Raw genomic sequence first — 10,000 nt, 5'->3', positions numbered from 1 at the left:
TTTCGATCTGCACGTCGCAATTTCAAGCAAGTACAGTTTGGGGAATGGGTCTGATGGCCTTATCTGGTGGAGAAGTTTTCTTCCTCTTCAAATCCGTGCTCAGTCGTTTTTGCAGAGAGAATTGATGTCATCCACAGTAGCATATAGCCCTTAGAATATGGGCCTTTTCATGGCTTGTAGGTGGCATCCCGAGTGAGGTTTTGCTGTGGTGATAATTATGATCCCTGAGTTCAATTGTTGTGCAGGTAGTTTCTACTTTAGGACTTTCACTAGGTATGATTCTGCTCTCTGTCAGAAGGTCCATTTTGGCTACAACAAATCCTTGAAGGTAGTCTACTGGGTTTGCTTTAAGGGCCGCTTGCTTTGTGCCAACCTTGCTGGTGTAATCACACCCAGTGAGCGTATGCACAGCGGGGAGGACTTTGCATAGGTCATAATCTGACGCAAGAGAATGTATTGGAATATATGGTAGAGTTTCCTGCCAGCTTTCAACCACAGTTCATAAAGGCCCTTTTCATGCAATACATCCCAGTAAAATAGCAACAGCACAACAGGAATCAGTGTCTGGGGATAACATAGTCGTTGTATTCCGTGCTCCACAGATGTCAGGCGTGGGGTATAGTTCGTGTATCTGCTTCCTCTATATCAATGCAGAGTTCTGGAATGTCCCTGCAATAGCCATCACAACAGGAAAGACATGGGACTTCGACAGATTCACTTGAAAAGCCACTCACAAATACCTTCAGGCATGAAGGGGTCTCTCGCGCGTGCTTTATGGCTGTCTGGTGCAGTAAAATCTCAAGATTATGCTTGTTCCTGTTAGCTGGCCAGAACCCCTCCATCTGAACTGGTAAAGGTGTATCTTCACTTACTGCATTCAGTTCAATCGGAGAGATGGTTTCTCGTCGCTTTCTTTCCGAGATTTTGATTGAAATGTCAAAGTATGAATCAAAGATATAATCTATTCGATCAGCTCCCTTTGCAGATCTCTGTATGTAGTCTACAATGCCTCCACTAAATTCACCGAAGTTAGTAAATTCTTTGGCAGTCATCTTCCTTACATTAGCCATGACATCCGCTATATACCCAACCTGCATGTCTTTTGAATCATCCAGAACATCAATTGAATGTTTCTTTGCAATCTCATTCATCAGGTCACTTTTGGTGCTCTTTGACATAAGACCCTGGCTGTCAAAAAGCGAAGAAAATGACGTCAAGTCATATTCTAGAAGTTCTGTCATGGATCTCCCTCGGGCACGGACAATTTCAATGACACGCAGCCTATGTTTATCTTCCCTCTGTGTTTGTGACTTTCCTGAAGCCTCTTGTCCTTTTGGGAGTGCGCGGATACTCTTGAAAGTTTTCAGATTTGTTCTGTGAATGGTCCGAAATATTGGAGCCGACTGTTCAACAGACCGTTCTTTACGTAGTTTCTCATAGGCTGCGGTCCCAATTGCTTTTACATGAAGCAGCTGATTCCGGATTTCGTCAGTCATTACTTCCTGTGTCAATATATCGTGAAGTATTTGCTGTGTGGCATCTTTCCTGAAAGGATTCTCCTTGTTTTCAATAACAGTTAGAATTGCTTGGACGTTTCTTTCCCCGGTTTCAGTCTCATATTTGCTGAAGGAGTTGTTTATATCTTGCTGGTACTGGGTTGTAACTCCACATAATTCTCTGAAAAGATTACTAATTGCCAGCATCTCATGGTAGATTATGTCCCACATTGCAACGTATTTCGTCTTCTTTGTGCTGCCTATTATCACCGAGGTGCCTTTCTTGGACCTATTTATCGTTTGCTCCAGCGCCATGTCTGCTCCAGTTGCTCTAAAATTCCCAGGTGTCCTCTTTATGGCAAATTTGCCCTCTTGGAATGCCATGTGGATCTCAGGTGCTGTTTGTGGGAGTTTGCGCATTTTCTCAAGATAGAGGGAACCCCACCTGATGTAGTTTAAGCCTTTCTGTAGATAAAAACACCTACCACAAGTAGTCTATGCGTTAAAACATGAGAACTGTCTGTCAAATTGAAGATTGTAATGTTGATTAAATTTTTACTTTCACTTTCATCCATGAGGAAATGCACTTATACAGGGCTGCCACCAAGCTGTCAATACTAGAATCAGTGGTAGTGCCCTCTAACAGAACCACGTGGAACTACTCTATTGTGGGAATCCAAAGAAGCCTCAAATGACTGGAGATAATGAGAACTGACTAGAAATAGAGGACTCAACCTCTGCCCATTAACAACTGAAATAAAAGGGTTAAATGGTTCATCGTTGTCAGAAATAGCAAGAAATCATTTCCTCTGGGTCTTCTGCTGATATGTATAGTAATAATCTAAAAGAGGTTTACAAAACAATCACCAACCTGTATGATATGAATAATGTACACTTAGACGATGGAAAAACTGGAATTGTCTGAAATAGCACCATTTATCAAAGATGATGTTTTTGTTACAAAAGGGGTAATTCTTATACAATGCATATCATGTGATAGAGATATGTCTTGGCAACCTCTGACAGCCAGCAAACATTCTCAAGTAGTACAGGCAGCCTGTAACTCACAGTTTTCTTCCGGTGGGTAAGATTTTAAGCAACCCCCGATTTCCACGACCTTTTGACCTCTGGGCAGCAAATGTGCATAATAATCAGATAATTACATATTGTCACATGTAGAGTGAATAAAAACAAATATTTTGAATGGTAGTTTGCGGTTATATCATGTATGGTTGTGGAGTTATAAGCATTTTAGTTTCCCCTACCCCAAATTTTTGGTCGCCTCATGATATTGTGACGTCATTTTCTCAAATCCGACCAGGCTCCCAGATGTCCACCCTCACTTTTTTGATGTCCCACATGGTCTACTTCAATAATATGAAGAGAAACTTAGGGCACATAAAAGTCACACAGAAACCAACCCAGCCCATGGACTATATGCCAAAGAGAAAAATTGCGCAATTTGGGTTGAGGAAATTGGACGCAATTTTGAATGGTCGGCCAAAAAGAAAGTTCCAGAGCTAATATAGGTTTTGACATTAGTGAATCGAGAGTAGCTCGTTAATTAGACCTCTATGATGCTGTGGTGTCTCCCTAGGTTGCCCATATGGCCCTTAAAAAGGGCCTGACCGCTTCTGGTCGTGGCATGACAACCCATAGAGCGACACTCTCTGACTAGTGTTTGGTAGGCACATGTTGTGCAATTAGGGTCGGGATTTAGATCAGTCCCCTGAAGTGCTTGCGTCGCAGGATCGAACCACCTCGGTGGATCCATTCAACGGAATGGAGGCTTTCTCGTTCCAACCAGTGCACCACTGGTATGTGTGTTCCTGTCTGTGGGAAAATGCATAGAAAAGATCCCTTACTGTGTTAAGAAAAAATGTAGCGGGTTTCCTCTCATGACTACGAGTCAGAATTATCAAATGTAGCGGGTTTCCTCTGATGACTACGAGTCAGAATTACCAAATGTAGCGGGTTTCCTCTGATGACTACGAGTCAGAATTACCAAATGTAGCGGGTTTCCTCTGATGACTACGAGTCAGAATTACCAAATGTGTGACATCCAATAGCCGATGATTAATTAATCAATCTGCTCTAGTGATGTTGTTGATCAAACACACTTTACTTTTAAATTTTTGCCGCCAGTCTCTTAATTAAAATGAATAAATATCTTGGTTATCACGCAACTTTAATACTGTACGTTTAACCTAGTAGGAATTTATGATGAGTTTACAACACTCCTGGCAAGTGCATTTTTTTGGATTTTTTTATTTCTCGCTCCAGCCAGTACACCACGACTGGTACATCAAAGGCCGTGGTATGTGCTATCCTGGCTATGGGATGGTGCACATAAAAGATCCCTTGCTGCTAATCGAAAAGAGTAGCCAATGAAGTGGCGACAGTGGGGTTTCCTCCTTCAATATCTGTGTGATCCTTAACCATATGTCTGGCGCCATATAACCGTAAATAAAATGTTTTGAGTGCGTCGTTAAATAAAACATTTCCTTCATTTTTGGAATTTTGGTATTTTTCACTGCTCCTTCGAAAAATCCTGGATTTTAAGTCTTACTCGTCGGAAGCGGGGTTGGGGTGTGTGCAAGGGGGTAGTGCCTCCTAACTCTGAAAATAATACATTGGTTCTCCCTATTTCAAATAAAATTAATATATGACTATGCACCCCTCGGGGCGGGAGTTAGCTCAGTCGGTTGAATTCTCGCTTGAGGTGCTTGCGTCGCAGGATCGAACCACTACGGTGGATCCATTCAGCTGATTTTTTTTTCTCGTTTCAAACAGTGCACCACAACTGGTCAAAGGCCGTGGTGTGTGCTTTCCTGTCTGTGGGAAAGTGCATATAAAAGATTCCTTGCTGCATTAGGGTTTCTAATAGCCGATGATGATTATTAATCAATGTGCTCTAGTGGTATCGTTACACAAAACAAACTTTAACTTTATCCACCCCTCCACCCTTAGTTCCTATCAACTTGCGTCGCCTATCTCTAACATTTTGACAAAGTCATAAAGATAAATATACGTTAAAGACTGAGTCTCCGTAAAACGGTAAATGTTTGTTTTATTAAAAAACATTTTTATTATGCTACTCAGGAATACGGCCTATATGTTACTATGAGTTAATGTACATTTATACCTGTTTAAAAACCGGAATAATGAACAATATATTTACACATTCTCACCCAAATCCACAACCACACCCATCCCAAAGACAAATACAAACACATACACAAAAAATATACTTGTACCCACACAGACATAGTTACATGAACATAAGCAACACAGAGACACACATATACACACACGATGTCATACACATATACATACCCACAAACATATAAACATAACAAACACACAAACAGACATGCACCCATATATGTATAGGCAAACAAGTCAAACATTCAAACACACACACACACACACACACACGCACACACGCACACACACACACACACACACACACACACACACACACACACACGCACACACGCACACACACACACACACACACGCACACACCCACACGCACGCACACACACACACGCACACACGCGCGCGCACACACGCACACACGCGCACACACGCACACACGCACACGCACACACGCACACACACACACACGCACACACACACGCACGCACACACACGCACGCACACGCACACGCACACGCACACACGCACACACGCACGCACGCACGCACGCACGCACACGCACACGTACACACACGCACACGCACACGCACGCACACGCACACGCACACTCACACGCACACGCACACACACACATACACACACGCACACGCGCACGCGCACGCGCACGCGCACACGCACGCGCACGCGCACACGCACACGTACACACACGCACGCACGCACACACACACGCACACACACGCGCACACACACGCGCACACACACGCACACTCACGCACACGCACACGCTCACGCGCGCGCACACGCACACGCACACGCACGCGCACGCACACGCACACGCACACGCACACGCACACGCACACGCACACACACACACACACACACATGGAAGCCCGTACACCAATGAGAGAGAGAGAGAGAGAGAGAGAGAGAGAGAGAGAGAGAGAGAGAGAGAGAGAGAGAGAGAGAGAGAGAGAGAGAGAGAGAGACAGACAGACAGACAGACAGACAGACAGACAGACAGACAGACAGACATACAGACAGACAGACAGACATACAGAGAAAGACAGACACCGGCAGACAGACAGAAAGAGGGAGAGACACACACCGACAGAGAGAGACACAGACAGATAGACATACACATACACATACACACACAGGTCGAGAGAGACAGAGAGAGAGAGAGAGAGAGAGAGAGAGAGAGAGAGAGAGAGAGAGAGAGAGAGAGAGAGAGAGAGAGAGAGAGAGAGAGAGAGAGAGAGAGAGAGAGAGAGAGAGAGAGACAGACAGACAGACAGACAGACATACAGAGAAAGATAGACAACGGCAGACAGACAGAGACGTACACATACACACACAGGTCGAGAGAGAGCGAGAGAGAGAGAGAGAGAGAGAGAGAGAGAGAGAGAGAGAGAGAGAGAGAGAGAGAGAGAGAGAGAGAGAGAGACAGAGACAGAGAGAGAGAGAGAGAGAGAGAGAGAGAGAGAGAGAGAGAGAGAGAGGGAGAGAGAGAGAGAGAGAGAGAGAGAGGGAGAGAGAGAGACAGACAGAAATAGAGAGAGAGAGAGAATGAGAATGACTGACAGAGAGACAGACATACAGAGACAGAGAGAGAGAGAGAGAGAGAGAGAGAGAGAGAGAGAGAGAGAGAGAGAGAGAGAGAGAGAGAGAGAGAGAGAGAGAGAGAAACAGACAGAGACAGAGAGAGAGAAAGAGACGGACAGAGACATAGACAGAGCCAGAGAGAGAGGGAGAGAGAGAGAGAGAGAGAGAGAGAGAGAGAGAGAGAGAGAGAGAGAGAGAGGAGAGAGAGAGAGAGAGAGAGAGAGAGAGAGATAGACAGACAGACACACAAAGACAGATATAACGATTTTGTTACATAAGCGACTCCTTCTTTTCAGTAAAAGTGTATATATAAACAAAAAATAAAAAATCCAGATACCGAATTACAACATACTCTTATAAAGATCATTGGCATCACATACCGTTTATCGGACGTGTGAAATGCGAAATATTACTATGCCAACGCAAAAACGTCTCCCCTGACGCCGTATATCCGCCATTATCACCCCACCCACGTGACGACCGGAGATAGTGAGTCTGACACGAAGCTCTAATATATCTTCAGTATCCATGTGTGTCATTCGAGAAACACTCGTTAACGAAAATAGAAATAGAAATAGAATTAATCTCATAAAGCTTCACTTTGTGTTTTATGTCGACGGACACGTTTGCTGTTGATTTAGTTTATCGAATTCCGTTTTGACGCCAGATGTATCGGATAAGCGTTTATGCGTATTATAAACGGGCACCTGCATTGCTTTACCATTAACTGACATCCTATATATATCTTTGGCATTAAACGTTTGATTTTCGGGAGAGTTTGAAAGTGAAAGTTTCTTTTCTTTAACGACACAACCAGAGCACATTGATTTAATAATCATCGGTTAGTGGATGTCAAACATATGGTCATGTTTGATATCCGATTGGCGATGATTAATAAATCAATGTGCTCTAGTAGTGCCGTTAAACAAAACAAACTTTAAACTGTTTCTTAGAAAGAAAACCCGCTACATTTTCCCGTTAGTAGCAAGGGATCTTTAATATGCATAATTCCACAGACATGATAGCACATACCACGACCTTTAGATACACCAGCCATGGGGCACTGGCTGGAACGAGAAATAGCCCAATGGAACCACCGACGGGGATCGATCCTTGATCGATCGCGCATCAAGCGAGCGCTTTACCACTGGGCTACGTCCTTCCCTTTTCATGGGATAGAGTTTCCACACCAGCATCCCCCTGAGTAAGGCAAATCTGTAAAAGTAGCAGTGCCAGATAAACAAACACCGGCCTCGGTAGTGCCGTGGTTAAGCCATCGGACATAAGGCTGGTAGGTACTGGGTTCGCAGCCCGGTACCGGCCCCCACCCGGAGCTAGTTTTAACGACTGAATGGGTAGGTGTAAGACCACTACACAATCTTTTTCTCTCACTAAACACTAATAACTAACAAGTTCTGGACAGACAGCCTAAATAGCTGAGGTATGTGTGTGTGTGTGTGTGTGTATGTGTGTGTGTGTGTGTGTGTGTGTGTGTGTGTACCCAGGACAGCGTGCTTGAACCTTAATTGGATATAAGCACGGAAATAAGTTGAAACGAAGGCACTGGCGTGAGTAGTGACGTGACGTGTTAAGGCTTGTAGGTACTGGGTTCGTAGCCAGGTACCGGCTCCCACCCAGAGCGAGTTTTAAAGACTCAATGGGTAGGTGTAAGAACACTACACCCGCTTCTCTCTCAAACCACTGACAACTGACCCACTGTCCTCGAGAGACAGCCCAGATAGATAAGGTGTGTTCCCAGGACAGCGTGCTTGAACCTTAATTGGATATAAACACGAAAATATGTTGAAATGAATGAATAAACAAACATGTGCTGGCCAAAACAACTAGTAACATCATCTTAAAGGGATTATCCCCAGGGTTTTTTTCCGTTTGATCCCCCAACAAAATAAACACACATCCTGCGTTTTGTTTTCTTAATTTGTATCTCAACATGTTTTAAATATAAAGCATTATATGGATAAATACATTTGGAATGACATTTGGCCGAATTATTTCAAATTTGGCCATTGTCCGTACGAAATTATTTTAGAGAAAAATCGATATAGAGATACATGGAAATATTCATATTCTAAGAAAAAAAATGAAAGTAAATTGTAATTTTAAAGTGATAGACCCTAGTTTTTAAATACTACAACGTGTTTTTTTAATTTTATTTTACTAATACAGCCTTTTTGATAATTTAAATTACATTTAATTATTTAGAATAATAATTTTCGTACACCCGAAGTGGTTCCTGTCATCCAGATTTTTATAATACCCAACATGCATTTTTCATAATTCTAAAAAACGCACGTTCGTCTGAGAAGTAATGGTTATCGAGACAAGCTCTACTTATTTTTAGACGGTATTTTCCTGTTTAAACATCACAGACTTTAGCTTCTCTCTGATATAACCATATCTAAATGTGTGTTGCAGGTGTGTAGATTAACCAAACTTAGTGTCCATTTCCACGGGCTGAAACTAGGGTCTGCGCCTTTAATAATGTAAAAATATTGTATTCGTCTAAAACCTTTTAAAGGGACATACCCTAGGTTTTAAACACTAAGGAATATTTTTTTTACTATTAGAGCCGTTTTGGATAACTGAAATCATACTTTGCTTAGATTTTATTGTCTAGATTATCCATTTTCGTATATTCGAAGTGTTTTTGGTCATCCTGGTGTTTTTAATATTACAAAATATGATTCTCATACTTTTAAAAACGCACGAGCGTCTGAGAAATAATAGTTATGAAGTCGAGTTTTAGTCTATTTTTAGAGGGTATTTCACCATGTCAAAGTCACAGACTCATGTTTCACTCTTTGTAACTTTATCCAAATGTGTTACAGGTTTGTAGATGAACTTAACTTAGTGTTACTTTTTACGGGTTGAAACTAGGGTCTGTCCCTTTAAAATAGTTACTAACTCGAGATAGTCTCTTTCAACATGTCGCCTATATAAACGATAACAGAGTATGAGTAAGGAACCGGATGCTGTTCATCTGTCAAAGGTTATAGGATCGCTCCCCACCAATGAGCCTATCATATAGAGGATCTATTCTTTCTAGGGAGTGGTGTAACTTTAAAAATGATCATCTACTTTATTCCACACCGTCCTCGGTGGCGTCGTGGTTAGGCCATCGATCTACAGGCTGGTAGGTACTGGGTTCGGATCCCAGTCGAGGCATGGGATTTTTAATCCAGATACCGACTCCAAAACCTGAGTGAGTGCTCCGCAAGGCTCAATGGGTAGGTGTAAACCACTTGCACCGACCAGTGATCCATAACTGGTTCAACAAAGTCCATGGTTTGTGCTATCCTGCCTGTGGGAAGCGCAAATAAAAGATCCCTTGCTGCTAATCGGAAAGGGTAGCCCATGTAGTGGCGACAGCGGATTTCCTCTCAAGATCTGTGTGGTCCTTAACCATATGTTTGACGCCATATAACTGTAAATAAAAATGTTTTGAGTGCGTCGTTAAATAAAACATTTCTTTCTTTCTTTCTACTTTATTCCACAATACACATATATACTAGTCACACGAAGTTAAGGGTCACAAGGACACTGCGTCTGAGACGGGTAGCCTGTTCACTGTGCCAGTGGTATGGAAATGCTCTTGCAGTTAATGGTTTGTTTGTTTGTTTTGTTTAAGAACACAACTAGAGCACATTCAGGGGCGTAGGTTAGGGGCGTTCGGGGGGTTCGGACGAAACCCCCGCTGAAGAAAAGTTTCCGCTTTCAGA

Source organism: Gigantopelta aegis, chromosome 1, assembly GCF_016097555.1.
Source record: "Gigantopelta aegis isolate Gae_Host chromosome 1, Gae_host_genome, whole genome shotgun sequence".
Taxonomy (NCBI): domain Eukaryota; kingdom Metazoa; phylum Mollusca; class Gastropoda; order Neomphalida; family Peltospiridae; genus Gigantopelta; species Gigantopelta aegis.
The sequence above is the reverse complement of the archived record's forward strand: the minus strand, read 5'-3'. Positions refer to the sequence as shown.